This window comes from Falco rusticolus, chromosome 1 (assembly GCF_015220075.1).
Source record: "Falco rusticolus isolate bFalRus1 chromosome 1, bFalRus1.pri, whole genome shotgun sequence".
In the NCBI taxonomy this organism is placed as follows: Eukaryota; Metazoa; Chordata; class Aves; order Falconiformes; family Falconidae; genus Falco; species Falco rusticolus.
The window spans coordinates 48,587,479-48,606,821 of record NC_051187.1 but is presented as its reverse complement, the minus strand read 5'-3'; the positions used below and the strand labels follow the sequence as shown (position 1 = coordinate 48,606,821).

The following is a 19,343-nucleotide window of genomic DNA, read 5'->3' as shown; positions in this document are numbered from 1 at the left end:
CAATGGCTAAAGTGAAATGAATACTGCCTTATATTACTATTTTAATTAATAAAATTTGAAATACTATTTTCGTCTTCCAGTTAATCACTGCAAATGTCTTACTCCTAAGTGCTTTCTTTGTTTTTTATTTGGTGCAATTTTGCAAGTCATTACTCGTAGGCACACAGCGACAGATGTGATAGGGACAAACAGTGGCTTTTCAAGAAGTCTGGGAGACCTTTTGGTGCTGATGATCCCATCGCTCACCAAATGTCCAAATTCACCTTTCTTGCCTAGCATTAGTTTGTCACACTGGGCCCAGCAGCTTTACACTGCAGTGATCATCATATCTAAATTTGCACAGCGCACCCTGAAATAAGCGGCTCTTACTCCTTTTCGGCACAGGAACTTGATAATGGAATTCATTTACATTGGTGTCTCAGAAGCTGGTTTGGCTTTTACAGAAAAAGCTGGTTCCCTGAGGCAAGAAAAGTAAGGCTGAGCAGCAAGAATTTGGCTAGTTTGCAGGTGAGGGCAAGCATTAGCAAGATTGTGCCTTGCCTTGAGACTAAGCATTGTTTCTGTAGGCAAGAGGCTGCGCCAATACATTTTCTATTAATACAATACTTTTATGAGATGTGTAGTGTCCTAGACTATTTAGCACTTGATTAAGTTTCACGTTGCTTGTCAACAACTTCAGAAATGTCATCAAAATGGGCTTTGGCAGATTATTTTCAGCTGACTAACCGGTGGTTGAAGAAATTCATCAGTTCTTTAGGTGACAGGTTTCTCTTCTTCTGTCACGGCAGGGAGGGATGCATGGTGTGAAGCAGATGTATTTATTAAATCGTTTTTCACTTCTGGCAGGCAAGGAGGCAACAAAACAGTCACACCTGGAGCTTTGATAACCTGGCTCATGTAGAGCTGGTCTGTTCAAAACCACTTGCAGATGTGCTGCTTTTGTTTTGATTGATTTCAACCCTCTCTCCCTCACCAGCCTGTGAAGCTACAACAGCGAGCTACGAGAAATTACACCCGTTCATCTCTTGCTGTGTAGGTACGTATGGTGCTGCTCCAAACTCATCCCTCAGCTCACAAAAGCTGTTTCTTTTGGTGAAATCTGTTCGCTGCCATGTGGCTTGACAAGGCAGCTAATCCTGCTGTGAGGTCAGTCACTGTTAATTGTCCTACAAGATAATTGTTTCTGACCCTGGGCTTCCAAACACCAACCACTGTTTTCACAGTGAGAGTATGATGAATGCGCTATGGCGTTCATGAAGATTTAAAAATTGTGGAGTTGCTCTGTTTCAATGGTGGCACACAAGAATCAAGAGTATGATTTCAGACCCGGGCAATGCTAGAAAAAGTGTTTTATGAATTAGTGTTCTAAATTGAACTTGGCTGTCCAATATTCTGAAGTTTTTTGAACGATTCTTGTTTTCTGTGCCGACTGGGGAAGGTGCCGTTCCCCTTCTGCCATTGCTTAGCTATTGGTTTCAACAGTCGCACCCCAAAGCTGCAGGAACAATGAGTATCTTGCAAATGTGCATAGTAGCACCAGCAACAAGTAAACCACAGCCGCAGTAAAGTGTGAGTAAAACGAATGCGGTAGCACAGGCTGGCAGGGCGGGCGGAGGGATGCTTGGGGACACACACGAGTCACCACAGCCCCTTGCCACCCCTGGTGACACCGGCTGCGGAAGCCGCACACGGCGGCTGCTGGCTCTGCGCAAACCGGCGCTGCCCGACATCCGAACCGCGCGGCGCCGCACGGAGACGGGGGGAGGCGCACGGCGGCCGGGCACCGCTGGCCCTCCGCCGCACCGGGCACCGCCGGCCCTCCGCCGCACCGGGCACCGCCGGGCACCGCCGGCCCTCCGCCGCAGCCCGGCCGCAGCGCTCCTCCGCCAAGCCCCGCGGAAGACCCGTGGCCGCGCAAGGGGCGCGCCGTGCCAGCGGGGACAGCGCGCCTCCCCCGGTACCGCTGCCGTCCCCAGTGCCGCCCCCTCCCCCGGTCCGGCCGCCGCCCCCGGTGCCGCCCGCCCCGGCCCTGATTGGGCCCGCGGGGAGGCCCCTCCCGCCGCGCCCCCGCCCGCCCGGGCGGCCCCGCCGCCGCGCCGCGCCCGCTCCCCAAATACACCTTGGCGGCGGCGGGGAGCGCACGGCGCCTGCCCAGAGCCCTCGGTGGGGCTGCGCGGCCGCGGCGGCCCCCGCCATGGTGAGTGAGCGGCGCCCGCGGCGCGGCGCGGAGCGGCGCGGCGGGGACCCTGGACAGCGCTGGGACGGGGCGCCCGGCCGTGCCCGCGGGGAGCGGGGCTGGGGGGCCGGGGCGGCGTCGGGCCCTGCCCGGCCGTGCGGTGCGGGGCTGAGCCCCGGGAGCGGGCGGGGAGCGGTGGTGTCGCGGGGAGCCCTCGGCACCCTGAGCCCCGCTGGCGCCGTGCCCCCGGCCAGGTGCGGCATCGGGCGAGATAACGGGGCGGGGAGCGGGCCGGGGGCTTCAGCCGCCAGGGGCAGCAGCCGCCAGGGGCACGTCGGCGGCCTGTGTGCATCCTCGGCTTTCTAAGAATTCGCTGCTGCTGGTGCCCGTCGAGCTAATTAAACCCATTCAGGCTCGATTTACTGCATTACACCTGGGTGAGGCTTCTTACCGGGTTTTCACAGTAATTAGCACCGTTGCACTGCACGAGTTAGACACAAAACCGGCTTTTAATCACATACTCGATGCTCTAACAATAACTTCATTTTTGCATTTACTATTCCAATTCTTTTTTTCTTTCTTTTTTTTTTTTTTTTTTTTCTAGGAAGAATAAATGAAACCACAAGCCGTGTCATATTCATTATGACTGGCAGTTTACTTTTTTACTTTTTTGGTCGGTTTTCTTAGATCCACTATTCTTTCTGTGTGTGTGTGGGGGGGGGGTTGTTTGTTTTTTCCCCAGTACTTTAGGCTTGTAATTCCCTTTCTGAGTGGGTGGAGTTGTTTCTGTGGCTAAGGTTCAGCTACCATTACTCGCCTAGGCCTAGTAGTCCCTTTGTAAAATTATCTTTAGTATAAACACGAGACACTTGAAAAGTTTTTCTTGTATGTAAAGCATCTTACGTATTCTCTCAAGCTTGATGTAATGCTGCTCCTAAAATGGCTCTATTTTAGCAACTGGTCACTTAGTCTGTGTCTGTACTGAGATGACTTTCTAAGTTCAAAGGGCGAGTTCTACGTTCGAAGGGTGAATTAACAGGAAAAAAGTCCTGAGCAAGGCAGTATTGCTAAAACCAAGTGTGGTGGTGCAATGCACTGCTCGTGATACTGTGTTTGGGCTGTGCACCTTCACCGGCCTGCGGGTGACACGGTGCTGTGTCCGGGCTGGTCTAAAGGGAAATGGTAATGCTTTTCAATGGGTGGAATATTAGCAGGAAAAAAGAAATTCTTATCCACTCCAGTTTTGCATTGTGAAGCCTCTGAATACAGAATTACAGAATAATGTAACAGAGTGATTTTGCGTAACAAGTGTTAAGGCTTTAATTATCTTTCTGTGAATAGAACAAAATGTTTGACTTATTTGGAAATGGTCTAATCTTACAGTTTTTCCCAAGACAAAACTCCCAGTGCAGCCAACTCCCTTTTCATGTAGTTATGATTAAGATTGTTTCCAAACTACAGAAAGTAGGTGCAAGGAAGCATACACTTCAAATCGCATAAACAGGTCTGCTGCTTTTCTAGGGTTAGGAACAAAAGGTGGTGGCAGCTCATGCTGGAAAGAGATTCTGGTAACAAACTATTTTACATAATTAATCAGAGAAGTTAAGCAATTTAAGCAACCAGAGAATGCATGCAAATGTGTTACAAATGCCAGCATGGAAAGTTCTCTTTATTGTAGAGAAGTTTCTTCCTTGGATTGTGTTGCTCTGGGGTGCTGCGTATGGCCATACATTCTGCAGCTGTGATGACTGTTCTCTTTGCTTTGCCAATAGCAAGAACCTTAAATGAACTAGGTGATTGTGAGGAAGCATAGGGAATGCTGTAACAGTGAAATAAAAGACTTTATGCTTCACGTTCTCAGAAGAGAAGAGCAACTGCTGAAATCATGCCGGTGTAAAGCAGGCAGGAAAACCAGGAGAGGAGAAAGAAGGAAATCGCATCTTGAGATCTCTTGGTTGTATTTTTTTTTTTCTGGGGAGTTACGTAGCTTGCAGCTATTGTGAGTCATGACAGTGTAAGATCGTGAGGCAAACATTGGAGGAGAAAGTAAGGGATTTAGTTTTTCTGCAGTGAGTTTCTTACCCTTTTTTGACATTAGCAATAAAATGGCTCACCATCCCTTCTCCCCCTGGTTCACTTACTGGGTATTTGCCTAAATTATTCAATTAAGTTTTCAATTACCCATTAAAAATGAGAAGTCAAGGTTAGTCTTTAATGTTGTGTCCATAAAAGTAAGTACTGAAGTCTTGTATATTTGTCTTATTCTGATTAATGCTTTCTTTAAAAAATGTCTTTAAGCATTCTGTGACAGTCTGTTTCAAAACAGATCCCGTAGTGAAATCAAAACATAAGTAAGAGTTTATAATAAAATCTAATGCTCAAAATATCAGTAGCAGTCAAAATCTGGTTATGTCATGTAATAAAAGGCAAAATATCACAGCCATTATGAAGATAAATGCCATCTGTTTGAAATTCTAAAAGAGAGAGAGGGAGAGAGAGAGGCTCAAAATAAGAATCCAGGAAGTCAAGGTAGAGTTTGTAGCAAATACAGTTGTTTTGCTCTTAACTGAAAGGAGTTGTTGAACAAAAATATGTGGTAAATTGTATCTTAGTTTAAAAAAAAAAAAAATAACAAAGCACCACAGTAATCTAAGGAAGCAGACACAACCTTCTAAATTATCAACAAGAAAATATTTATTAGAAGGTACTGTCTGTGTTTTGTATCCACTCTGTAGACATGCAGCAAGTTTCCTTTTCTGATACAAACTTACTCATTTAAGAAAAAATCAGTCTGGGTAAAAAGACGACTTAAAATAGTTATTGGAAGCCTCAGGGCGTGTTTGAATGAATTTTGTTGTAACGGTATTCAGAAAACATTATTTCTCAGCTTGCACATTTTATTAGCAAATGAAAATGGAGCCATGGAGAGCTGCCATTAGTTTCTTTGCTAGAATTCCTTGCACATTTTGTACTATTTCATTTTTAAAGACCTTTATTGTCTGTGGTTTATTAAAATTCACGACATTTATTTAGATGCTTAGCATTGCATTTCAGATTATTAGCATTTGAAATTTAAATTAAGCCAAATTTGACATTACTTTGAATATTCTTTTCTGCACATTTTGAGCATCTGAGATACGGTTCTAACATATATGATATATATTCAGCAAGTCTTGCATGACTAGTTGTACCAGGAGTGGATATTCAAGTTTATCATTGAACAGATATTATATTTTTAAGTTAGTGTTCAGGGCATAAGCTTTGTTCAAGAAAGCAACACAGGACAGAATGTTAGTATCTATTTAATTCTAAATTTCTGATAGGATCTAAGCATGTGCATAAATGCACTACGGCTTCTAGCTCATGATTTGTAATAAAGGCAACAAAATTTGTTAAGAGAGTGCAGGTTTTTGTAAGGTTTTTGCTTATAGATCCACCTGCTATGAAACAATCAAAAAGACTATGTTAATATCTCTGATGAAGCCTTTTACTTCTAACACAGGTATTGACTGCAACTTACTTTGCAATATGCTGTTCTTCTGGGTTTTTTGGTTGTCCTACTCAGGTGATGCCACTCTTAGGTCAGGGCTAGTGCTTTCGTATCATTTTGGCTCCTGGTTTATGGCCTGTAGCTCACACGGGATGCTTAGTTATTTTTGTGGATGGCAGAGTCTGGAGCAAGCTGACATCTGCTCCCCTTTCACAGGGGTGCAGGTTTTACTGCTGTCAGTTGTTCTGCTGCTTCATGACTGAAGTCAGAGCAAATACATTCTCTAGGGGTTAATTTTATTTTACCGTAGAGAGACGTCGCCAAGTCCTGTTTGTAGCTTCAGGCCCCAAGTAAATTTGAGCTTTAGGCCTTCCACAGGCCTTCAGCCTTTGAGAGAATCCCACCCCATCAGAGCAGTCTTTTGTGAGACTCACTTCTACTTATTTTTCATTGCATTTTCTATCATGTGATAGTTCTGTTAAGTGGAATCAGTGCCCTTGCTAAGAATATTACTGCTTTCACGTTTAACTGCAGAGTGTTTTAACTCATATTATGATTTGATTGAAGTGCCCGGTTCCGCAGCTCAGACCCTCACCGGTGCATTAGGCACCCTCCCTGCTCCTTGAGCTCAGTGGTGTTGTGGTAGACATTATTCTTGATTTTACTGCTCCAACTCCTTCAATTAGTTCCTTTGCGTTACTTAAAGGCCAACTTGTGAATTGATTTCCTTCTTCCACATTCATACTAGGAGTTGCTGTTCCGAGAGGACGGTGCCCTGCTAGCAGAAGTATTCAAACAAGCCTCGTGCAAGTCAGCACCAGTAGGATGATTTCTTACAGGGAGCACGCGAGGCCTGGATGATAACCGAGCTGTGACCTCGTGCATTATTTCTGAGAGGATATTTCTGTGACGAGACCTCCTGTCCGTACCTCTTGTGCATATGTGTCTGTCTGAGCGGGACAGGATGCTGTGCTGTCCCTGCTGGAGTGCCAAGGCCACTTTCTCTCTGCCCTAGGGCACAGTGAAAAAGGCATGAAGACTTGGACCCCAGCACGGGGCTATGGGGCACAGAGCTGTCTGAAACCCTCTCCTGGGGCTGTTCGACTGTGCCTTGCACTTTACGCATGGCTATGCCCATTGATTGTTTCGGCTGAAGCCATATAGAAAATAGGTCAGCCATACAGTGGCTCGGGAAGAGTGCTTTAATTGTGGGGAGTGTGATCTAGGGTGTGTGCATCGTCATGGAGGAGGCTGGAACCAGTTCCAAAGATGTTATAAAGCATTGTAGAATCTAGCCCTTAGACAGCTATTGGTATGAGAGGGTTGCAGGGAATAACCCGGGCAAGTCATCCGATTGTTTCAGTGTGAGTAAAAATTTCTTCCTAGAAGGTGAAGTCCTAAAATCCTTTAATTATTTTCTCCTCCACAAACAGAAATTGAAAGAAACATACATTCATTAAGTGACTCTCTTCCTCAGCCCCGTTCTAAGGTATTCAGAACATAAATATATCACTCCTTTGGTGAAACTATATTTTGTGGGAATCCACTTGGTGTAATTCTAGAACATCGTCGATTCCAGAGGGTGCAGTAAAACTTAAGTTTTCCATGATGCCACATACAGTAGTTGCTGCTCAGCTCTCCACTTTTAATAAGTAATAGCACAGTTATTTTTGGGATCCCAGAAACAGGTTTCTCCATGGTGTGTGAGAAAGGGGTGTGTTGTACAGTGATGATTGCCTTTCTAATGCTGACCAAGGTAAATGTGTGTTTAATTTTATTTTAACCTTTCATTTCACTTGGCGCTTGATACAGATGGAGACTGACAAAAGTTGTTCAGGGAAAGCTGATTTCCCTCCTCAGCAAATACAGAAACTCTTCACACATGAAAGAGCATTAGTAAAAGCCTGACTACAATGGAGGAACACCTCAGCAAGATTTCCAGTTTGTTGCATGGAAAAATTGGGATTTTGTATTTGCTCATAATTATTTCCGTGATTTGAAAACACAAAGCAGTATACCCACTTGCTGTTTTCTGGTTAATAGGGAGGGGTACCTGCTTGTATTAATAGCTGGTGGCTCCCTAGTCCTGGCTGCAGGCACCCTGGAGCCTAAAATACTCACTGCAGTCCCTGTTTTAAATAGCACTGCTAAAAATGGCAAAATTTCCATGTCTTTGAAGAAAGCGTGCATCAATCTAACTTTAATTTTTTTAAAAAATTTTTTTTACTTTTTGCCAAAATTGTCTTCATAGCTGTCTGTTTGCACTGGCAAGCTGAGAGTGCAAAACCACTTGCCTCATATTGAGAAAAACATTTGGTGGATTGATAAATGGTTCCAATTTTGGTGAAAATATAGCCATTAGTCCATAGAACTCACAAAGCATATTTAGAGATAGGATGTTAGAATTTCCACATGGAAAGAATGGTATGAAGGGAAGGACAGTCTTGTGGCTTAAGAAACTTTTCAGGGCTTTTAGACAATGTGGAACTATTTTATTTTTCCTCAAAAACTTCAGGAAATAATGACAGGAATAATTACAAGTAATGTTGGATTGAATTAAATGCTTATTTTGATGCAGTGAAAGGTTCCCAAACAGGTTGCATGTTATTACTAAAACCAGCCAAGAGGGAATGCCTTTCCTATAAGCAAGTACAGTCTTCAGAAATGAGAGAATGAAGTTAAACCTGGTGTGTGTTAGGCATGAAGCTATCAGGTGAGGATACCTTCCTTGTTCTACTTTTATATATAGCACCTACACCCTTTTCTGAACCCTACCTGCAAAATCTATTTGCATTTCACTTGTAGAAATGTGCAAGTGTTTTGATCCCATATTTATTTTTTAAAATCTGTCTGCAAATTTTTATAAGGTTTGACCTGAGTTTTGTAAATCACTCGGATCTACTAAACTCATGGACAAAAATACTTGTGTAACTCTGTTAAAGAGATCTGGATACACTTAGCTCAGCTGCAGTCCGATCTCCAGTGTGCCTGATTTCCCCACATCTAAAAGAGGCATCATAACACCTCCTTTCATCCTCCATTCTCCTGTCTGAGCTATTCAAAGGCAACCCCTTCTGATCAAACATCAGCTTTTTATTGTATATTTGTGTACAGCCCTGATCTTATTTTGGGCCTTCTGGAAACTTAAAATAAACAATACATCTAGCAACAGTGATGGAGAAAAAGAATGCAAGATAACGTTGGCACAATTTCTGTGCTGAGCAACCTGCTCAAGGATGAACTGACCAGACCGGGGTGTAAACGCCAGTATTTGAGTTTAAGCAAAGGCTCCACGAGAATTTTCACATGTTGACCAAGTATCAATCTCACTGACTGAGTGGTGGCCTACATGAGTGCTAAAAGATAATGAAATAGTTCCCTTCCCAGACAAAAACATTTGTTTGTGTGGTGGAAGTGACACAGCGTAGAGGAGACTTGGCTTCCAGTAAGCAGTTAGGCATTTTAATGGGCTCATGAGGCTACGTGTGCAGTGTGACGCTGAAAATCTACAGCTGGTCTGAAAATCAGTCTCAACTTAGATCAGCTCTGGACTTACTTTGCGTGTCACATGCTCCAGATGTGTGGGAGATGCAGCATGATGGTGAACTGTATGTGGAAGAAGTCGTTGACCATAACTGGTAAATTTTAGAACCAACAGAGTCACAGCTTAGTCGAGGTTTGAAGTATGCAGCTATACCATGCATGAGATCGTGGTGGGCATCATGACAATGATTATGCTCTTAGAAGATGAGTGACTGGCACTAGTAAAACCATTTTAAATGGTAGCTTAATATAATATATAAAATATGGTTTCATGCTATCTTCCTTCCAGTTTCTCCTTGAAAGTAATTTGCATTTCTAAGCAACACTAAGTTCTAAGCAAAGATAGGTTTAAACAATAAAGGGGAATTAAAAGGTAAAAGTATCTTTTCAAATAGGCTTTGAAGCGGTGAAGAACCAGGAGCACTGATGGAATACAGGATTATGATTTACATGTAGCAAAAGCTAAAAAAGAACATCCATCTCTGCCCATGTTGTGGGCAGATTTTAGCTAGCAATAAATTGGAACAGGGAAAAAAATAAATCGAAACGACAGCAGCAGTGGCACAAAAGCATCTATTGGGGTTGATGCATTTAAAAAACCCCAGATTTTCTTGCAGTTGCTGTAATGTACTGTACTGTAAATGGCTGACCTATCTGATGCTGGAATAAATATGCCATAAAAGGTTTTCTGTGCAAGTTTTTATGTAACATATCCTCACTGTTTTCTTTTCCAACTGTTACTCTACAATCATGAAAAATATTCATAATCTTTAGTAAAATATAAGTAAACACATTAAGATCTGTAATGCTAAACTTGGGGTTGGTACTCTGTCTCTTAACAAAGAAGCTGCATTACTTAGGAACGCAATCCTGTTGTCAGCTTAATATAGTATGGGCACTGTGGGATTTAGATGCTGGTAATAAACAGAATTGAAAACCCAGAGCAAAGGTTTACAACATGAATATACTGCAGAGATACTTGTGATACTGTGAGAACTTCATTTCTGCAGTGTCAGGATACTTGTGAAGTTAGCGCTTTTGTCTCGTTGGAACTTGCCAGGTACAAATATTTAAAACAAGTGTTTTGAATTTTCAGCATCACCTGCACCGTAAGCAGAAATGGTGAATGTTTCCAACCCTGTGTAAGAAGACTACACATGGTGCAGTAGACTTGCTTTCCTTGTTGTGGTTTTTTACCTGCTGAGGGTGTACACTCTGATGATTCATGGTGCTGCTGGATGCTTCAGCATGCCAAAAGGCTTAAAAAAATGTTTTCTTCATCTTGGCAGGAAATTTTTCATGGAGGAAATGCCACCTTCCTTTATCCTTAAACTTAGGTCTCTGGTGTTATCTTCTGGGAATTCATGCGTCTCGTTCCCTCCCTCTTCCCCAGCTATACACATGGTCTCTCAGCCTTTTCATCATGGAATTTCATGTATTTCTAGAAAAAGAGGGAACTTGCTATGTAGCATCCTCTTTTTGGTTTAAAAACAAAAAAACAAAAAAAAAAGGCAAGTTGGAGACATCCTCTTATCTGGATAAGAGAAGATAAGCAGATAAACACAGAGGTGGAACCTGTTATTTGTTATGAGATTTCTTTTATCAAGAACCCGGTTAATGATAAATGTAACTTTCCAGTCAAAGGAGCATTTATTTTAAGGAAAATATAAAAACAACATTCGAAACCTATTTGAAGTACTCCTCTAAGTACATATGGACTTGCTAGGGCTGGAATTTGCTTTTGGTTAATTTTTCAGTTTTCTCCCACAGTTCACTGTCCAGCTTTCTGCCCATTCATGTCTGAAACAGCTGAGCTGTTCTGTGCTGGCTTGGAGCCACTATTCATGGCACCAGTATGCAACGTAGCAGGTTGGAGATGTCCTCTTATCTGGCTCCTTTTTTTGGAATGAAGATGATTTCTTAGTATAATGAAGAAAAAAACCCAAAAAGCTGTTCAGTGGTGGATGCCCATTTTACAGACTTAGAAAACGGCACACACAGAGTGGTTGTTCTCAACTTTTTGGTAGGAAACAGTACTTGAGGGGCCCTTGGTGTGGGGCAGCTCCCACGCTAAAAGCAAACTTTGCGGTATTTGGGTCGTTCGTCACTGCACAAGCTGAAGTGTTGGGACAAAGGTGTTTATCAATGGCATGTGATATTTGTTTTGGCTCTCAGTGAAGTAAATTGCGATGAGCTGGTCACCTCAGTAGAGGTAACACAGCTGAGATACCCTGCGGTCCTGACCTGCCGCTCCGGGGTGAGCAGCACACAGTGCCCGTCGGTGGGCTGCTGTGTCCGCACGCCCCCGCTGCTGCTTCTCTGTAGCTGCTGCTCTCTGGGGGGATCCTAGCCTCTAGAGTGAGACCCTCAAGCTGTGTTCCTTACTCGTTTTGCTGGAGGACTGAAACCCAGAGGCTCCCAGCACTGCCACACCTTGAACTGGGAACTGGGTGCCCGTACAGTTGCTCACCCGCCGTGGTGGCACGGTGGGAGAGGGGTCTGGCTCGCGGTCACTGGCCCTGGCTGCACCAGTGCACTTACTTGTGTGCTGCCACACTGGAACGCAGGGCAGGGTGGGCAAGGAAGCCGGGGCAGTCGTGCTTCTGTCCTGGCATCTCGGATGCACGTGCAGCACTAAGTGGTATGTCAGAAGGCCCAATGGAGAGGGGAAAGAGGTTCCTTATAGACATATTGCAAGAGAGAAGTGAAATATCTTTAAAAAAACCAAAACATCAAGCTATGAAATCTTAAACAATGTGTGTCTGGCCTTTAACTTGTAAATCGGTGTCATTTAAAACAAAATACTAGGAAATAACTTTTGAAATGTCCAAGTGTAGAAAGTGTTTACTTCTTTATTAACATAGGATAGCTTCACTAAACAACGCAGCAAAACAAGGGATGTCGCTCCCTGCCTCCCAATAGGTGCTGGTGAAGCAAAACACCGAAACTAGAAATTGGGTCTTGGCAGCCAAATCAGGGTGATAAATACGTATCCTTCCCTAGCAGTGCAACAGAGAGTAATATATATAACAATCAGAGTTGGTTGAAACACAAGCTGTAACTACCACAGAACAAAATTCCCCTAAAATCTGGAATATTGCTGAAAAGCTCTTTGAAATTATCATTTCATACTGGCAGTTTACAGAAAAATTATTTGCATAAGTACCCACCATACTCCAGTAGACTTGTGGTAGAGAAAAAGCAATATATCAATATGAGAACTGTCTGTACCTTTGCAAATTATTTTGTTCCATTGCCCATGTTTTCCTTCTTCCTTATGGATCTTTTAATTCTTGTGTCCTTCTGTAGGCTTCCCTCTCTGCTTTCTTCTGTTTCTTTTTCCCTGCTCCTTTATTCTGTTTGTATCTCCCTTGCCTCCTTTTTATCTCTTACTTAATAGAGAACGGCAGTTATTGTGATAAATGAGAAGAACTATGCTACCTGAGAAATGGAGCAGAGCTTTGATCTTTCAGGCTTTGGCAAGAATACTGCGATGTTAACATCACTGCAGGCAGTGCAGGTAGTTACACAGGTGTGAGATGGAGAGCTGTGGACAGTTCTAGATGCTCCACCTAGAGTAACTCCAGGAAGATTACCCCGTGGTTCATACAGTGCACAAAGTTCAGGCTTTGTATCACAGAAGCATATTAGTTTGGATGACAAGTATGTTCTTTGCTAAGAATTTTCCGTATGATTCTAGACATTTGGAAAATCCAAGTCCTCTGGTAAAATTATCTCCCGTGTTTTATGGAAAAAAATATCTGCATTTTCCTGATGAGAGAAAGACCTGAGGGCCTTGCCCAAAAAGTCACAGAAGTTTGTGGGATAAAATAGCAGAACCCTTATGGTTAAAATAAATTTGATTTACCTCCATATTTAAACCCTGAATTTGTACGTCGGATTAGAGGCCAGTGGCTGGTACATCCAATGAGAGGTTCTGCACTGTGTTCCTTGTCGACCCTTGCTTGGATTTCCATTCCTCCAAATCTCTTAACCTGTTTAATCTCTGATAATCTGAAATGCTTGCCACAGAAATAATCAGTGAATTTCAACAGAATTTACAAGCGTTTCAAGCCACGCATATGTTCCTGTGCCAGTCCGTGCCCAGCACTCTGGCACTAGAACAGCCAGGACTGAAGCAGATACTAGTTTCAAAAAAGCTGGATGACACTATTTGTGGGATTTAATATTCAACTTTGATATTGTTACAAAAAGCTGCAATTCAACAGCTAATGCACTTGAATCAGTATAATGCGTGCTTTGAAACCTGCTACATCTTTCCAAATGCAGCTGTTACAACTGGGAGAGCAGCACTGACCAAGGCTGCTACTATTTGGTAACATTTTGTAGCTGTCAGAATGGGTCTTTTCTCTGCTGTTTAGCTCTGCTGACGGTTTGGAAAAGTAGCATACATGTCATGTGTTTTTCTTTGCATCGTGATCAGTGGCAAAATGATCTTCTGATTTTCACTGAAAATATTATTAAAACAAGAAGCTACAGTTTAATACTGACTTGAGAAATTTCTTTGTGAAGGGTCTCACATTTCTAGATCTGAATAACCTAGATTTCTGCTAGAGTCTGTCCCATGCATTCCTTTTGTTTCAAAATAGATGTGTCAGAGCTGAATAACCCATAAATATTTTCAGCTGATTTTTCTGCAGGGCCACGTTGTCACCTTAGTCTTTAACAACAAACCGCCACCAAGGCCAAGGGGAAGCTCCACACGGAGTATGTGGTGAGCACGGCGGTTACCTCCGAGTCAGTTCTGCTTTGCCACCTTCTCCCTGCTGCTGTCATTTGCATGTGCTGACCTTTCCTGTGCAAAAGTAATCTGAGAAACACTCTGCAATTTGATTTGTTTCACATGCTTAAAAAAAAAGTAGAATAAATGGAACGGGAGGATTTGAAAGATCAGTAGCCGCGATAATTCCAGCTTCCACTGGAGACAGTTAACAAGCGTCACGGATCAAACATTCTACAGTAAGCCAAAATCTACATCTTTATTTCTTTAATTTTCAGTTGTATTACAGAGATGGTATATACTAACAGCAGGCTAGTGTTAGTCATTAAGTGCGTATTTACTGTGATTAATTAAACAACATTAATTTCTCTTAATACCACAAGTGCAACCACAGTATTTCACAAAACATCTCTTCTTTACATTGCTTCACCATTTTAGTGAAAGAAGCAGCCTGTGTTTTTAAAGATGATATAAATTCACACGTTTACCATATTTACCTACCTTTCTCAGCTTTAAACGTATATCTACTGTATTTTCCAGAAGAGTATTAAAAAAGAACCAAGTGATAGACTCAACAGGGAAATTAGTATTGTAATGTATTCCTAGAGCATCCAGGCTCACCGGGTGTGCTGATTACCTTTGAAAAGCCCAGTTTCAAAGGCAAGGTCTACTGCTTTTGCATACTCAGATCTTTTTTAGAATAGCAGATTTTGAAAGGAGTGGGCTGTGAATAACTATAACTGCCCGTACATTATATGAAAAATGACAATTTTTATTTTACAAATAAAAATTAAGGTCCTAGTGTGTACTAGTGTACTGAAGGTACAGTGCACATGGCCAAGTCACAGATTTCAGTTCTTTTAAACACGCTTTGTAGCCAAAGCTGTCTGTAATCATTTAGTCAGAAAGGAAGGTGCCTGCTGGTCCTTGGCCTGCAGATACCGTGGAAGGGAACAATTGGGAAAATAGCTGATTTCTCCTCTTCTTCAGAGCTGCATCCTTTGCCATGGGCCATAGCTAAAGCAGAATCAGTAGCTGCACGATAGCTGTGAAAATACCTTTCAACCATCTGTTCTGGTTGAATACACCTCTTCAATCAATATTTTTTTTTTCCCTATCAGAAAAATTACAAGGACATGACCTCGCTGCTCCAGGATAAACCGTTTTCACTAATGAGAAGTTCCTGTTATTGGCTTCCCATGCACAGTTTTTAACTTCTCCAGAATCTCAAGTGACCTCAGTGCTGTGTTTACCATCACATCTGCACACCCACCTGTGAAAACCCCAAATGAAAAAAAACCAAGGCCATATTTTGCTTCAAAAATAAGAAAACATGCAAATCCGTATTTCCGGGACAACAGTCACAGACCTGTTAGGTTTAGTCCTATTCCTGCTGCGTCCAGAATCCTGCTATTGACTTCAGTGGGAGTTGGCCTGAGCGCTGAACTATGACTATGAAAGGTGGTTGTCAGTGATTTTCAGTGTGAAAATGATTTTGTAGGCATTGTAAACAGAAGTGGCAGGTGGCAAATACTCAGTCAGAAAACTCCGCAGTTGAAGTCTACTAATGGAACACTTTGCTTTCTACAGACCTAGTTTTCAAACAGTTCTCTAAGATCTATAGAGTTCAGGGAAACTTTTAGTACTTTTATCTATAAAACTTTAAGTACTTTTATTTATAGACCTTGCTGTTCATTATAATTTAAAGCTGTGAACACAAAGGGAATATTTAACCATATGCACTTTCATAAGACGCTACAATCAATGTCTTATATTGCTCTACCATGCTCCAGTATCTTTGGGAAAATAACAGTAATAGTATTTATGCAAACCTATGAGTCACTGGCATAAACAGTTACCCACAACTCTCAGCAAGATAAGCGTTTCTGAAGATGTAGGAGAATTATTTTATCATCTCTGAAGATGCTTCACAGTTAATCTAGACCATGGTTCTCAAATGAGAAGTTACTTCATGCATTACAAATTTGGAATTCTTAAATAGTTTATGGTTTCATTTATTATGAATGATGCAGCAATCCTGGCTAAGTCATGAACACTGGTTAAAGATTTCAGTAAAAAATAGTATGAGGTAAAAAGCTGTTAGATTTTGCTCTTATTACAGAATAATTACAATTATTTTTTACTCTCTTTGTTCCTAAAAGAATTTTTGCACCATGAACTAAAAAATCAGAGTTTGCAGGCATCTGGAGTTGGAGGTTCAGTTAAATAAGTAAAGTTATATGCGTTGGCAAGTTTGAAAGATTCAGCTGTAAGTAGGTATTTTGGGAAAAATCAGTAAACAAAACAATTAACAGTTACTTCATATTCTAGAACCAAGCGCTTCTCCATTTGTGACTTCTAATTCACATTCCATCAGCTGTGGTCAAGATTTTGATCTTTACGTTTAACTCCTGCCGGCTGTCATGAGCACTGCATGTCCTCAGGGCAAGTTTTAATTATTGAAAAGAAAGAGTTCTGAAGATGTAAATGTATTTCTTAGTTTTCCTCTTAATGTTTTTCATGAAATATTGTACTTTCACAGGCTGCAAATGCAGATTAAATGCTAAATTTAAAATTTATTCTTTTAAAGTGTGAGAACAGTTGCCAGACACTTTGTGTTGGTCTTGCTTTTGCTTGTCCTCACTGCAGCACCTCTGTTGCGATTGCTTCCTCATCTGGGTACCCGGATCACTTAAGGTATCATCAGCTATTTGGTTCAATATCAGTATTTCTCAAAAAAACCCCCACCCAAACCAAGTTAAATAATGTCTTGTGGTTACCTACAGCAGGTTATTTCTACCATTAGGGAGGTCTCTAGCTCTGCCTCAGGAAAAATGCCCATCGGGGCGGGGGTTTTCGGGGGCAGTGTCCTCATCGTGAGCTGCTTAGCTGGTGGTACAAGCCACCCTACAGACCAGGGGTGAGGGTGCGAGGATGTGCCATGGCCAAGGGCTACAAAAATCACCTCTATTTGGGGTTTCTTGAGTGCGTGAGGGGGGAAGGGGTGTTGGGCACGGGGGGGCTGCCCGCTGGGCTGTTTGCACACATTGGGTTTGACGCGCAGGAGGAGAATATTTTTCCCACGCTATCTTCTCAGCATGCCTCCCTGTTATTTGGTGCTAGCATAGGAAAAATATTTACCCTATGAAAGTACATGTGATACTTAAAATGGCAAATATATATTTCATAAGGAACATTTGGGAACCAGTCCTTCCTTTAGCTACATGCCAGAACACGGGCGCAGCAATTAGGGTTCCCCCTGTGCCTTTAATTGAAACCAGAGATGTGGCTGCAATATAACTTTTGCATGTGGAGTCTGGGCTTCTCCCAGGGCTACATTTGTGTCCAGGGATTTGCTTCACACCATTACAGGGAAATGAGTCAGTCACACAGTCACTATTGGAAATTCAGTGCTGCTTTAAAACCAGGGTTTCCCCCTGTCTTGGAGAACACTGGTTTCATATCAAGCTGTAGAGCTTGGTGTTACTGCACGAATGCTGAACTTTTCAAGCAGCAGAAATCTGTCTCATGATGACTTTAAAATGAGACATATCATCAGTTCTGAAGTTTACTTATGTATTCCGTGAAACTGATTGTCTGCTGATTACAATAGGGACAAGATGGAAAAGGAGGTAACATTTTCTTCTCTGAAAACAAAGGTAATTATTTTCTTGATCTCCTAGCTTGGTAGCTGTCTGATGTTGCAGCAACACAGATCACAATCCATTCGACTTGGAGCACAGAGGGAAAACTTGATTGTGTTTCTCTGTTTCTTAAAACATTTCATAAAGAAAAAAAAGTAGAGAGGCGAGGAAATTCCACATTATGTGGGGAGAGAGTCTTTCTTGTAAGCAAGGTCCAGATTTTTAGCTTGCCCTGAGCAGTCATGCAGGACAGTTGCTGGGATGAATTATGACACGGAATTGGGATTTTCTAAAATGTCTGGACTGTTAAAATAATAATTGGTTGCTATGACGCGTATTATTTTATCATAGCTGCCTTACCACCTTGTACTTGGCTTGGTAATCACTGCAAGTGCTGTGTTGTGTTGTGATATTTCCTTACTACCAAAAGTTTGCTGTGCCAGGCAGAAAAGGTTTAAGTGTGCTTCTCAGAAATAGCCCCGAACAGGCTAGCTCTGGCAGTAAGGGCACTGGAACCGGGCTTGCACAGCACACAACGGCAGTTCGTGCTTTGGGGAAAATATTGTCAGACTACTCTAAAGGGCCGTGGGGTACGGACAGGTCAGAACTAGGGATGGCTTGTCAGAAACAAGGGTGGATGTTTTGGGGAACAAGCAGGAAAGTTAATGCCTGACAAAGCGTATTCCTTTTGAGAGCTAGACTGGAGTTTGAGATTGCTGAATCTGGTAATTTCTTGGGTACCAGTTCATTATTGCAAAGTTCACTCTCCAATATCATGTCTCGTCCTGATCCACAGAGAGGGTAACAACCTTTTCATCAGTTACTGCCTTTGTTCAAGCAGCAAAACCCTGCGCTGTGAAAGAGCCTAGAATCCTGCTGGAAAAAAAGTTACTACTTTGTAGTGTAAGTAAAACCCATATCCACACAAGGGTGGTAATGATTTAGGATTGATCACCTATATTTGGGATTTCCTAGAGCTCAAGTCCTTGCCTTTGCAATTTTCTTTTTATAGAGTTATATTCTTTATGCAATTCAGTCTGAGTAATATTTTAATTACATTTCTGTTGCTGCTGGAGATTTATAAATCCTATCCCTACTGTGTACTTTACCTAATATGCAAGTTACACATGATACAGTTTTAAAATTATTCTTATGTAATGACACAGTTATCCCCAGATTGGTTAGCAAATGTATTTACTGTGCTAACAACAGACCAAATTACTGGAAAGGGAAAAATGAGGCATCCTCAAATTTCAGTTGATGGGTTAGTCTCTGACTGGGGACATGCAGGAAAACATCTCACTCCTCTTCACAAGGACACATCTTTTCCAAGATGTCCTCGACCTAAGCCAGCAATTAGCAGTTTTCTGATAGGTATGACTCACTACCACTTAGAAATCTGGAAGCAGATTTGCCTATCTCCTCCGGTTAGTTCCATCTTGTGCTTTCCAAAGCAATACCCAAACAAATTAATGCTTTGAAAGTGTGGGCACTCTGAGCATGTTTTAAGTTGACAGTGAAGCAGCCAAAGCTTACTTATTTGTACAGGATTTAATAAGACTAGTAAATGCTTCCTTTGACTTCTTAAAATATTAACTTATACATTGAAGTGGACCTGAGCAATTCTCTCTGTCTTAGAAGCCTCCTTAAAATCCTTGGAAATGGACACATCACCAGGGCTTTGATTCTGTTGCTACACACAGCACTTGAAGGAGAAAAAACGAAGTACACATCTTGCACTTCAGATTA

General features: G+C 42.3%; 1 protein-coding gene across 1 annotated transcript in view; it reads left to right on the top strand.

Annotated features, from left to right (window-relative positions):
- Positions 1–2,074: 2,074 nt before the first annotated feature.
- Positions 2,075–19,343, top strand: part of GUCY1A1 (guanylate cyclase 1 soluble subunit alpha 1) — a 37,935-nt gene continuing 20,666 nt past the window's right edge. Inside the window, exon 1 of the mRNA XM_037378137.1 lies at positions 2,075–2,197. The gene's annotated coding sequence lies outside the window, so the exon portion shown is untranslated. The remainder of the gene's footprint in view (positions 2,198–19,343) is intronic.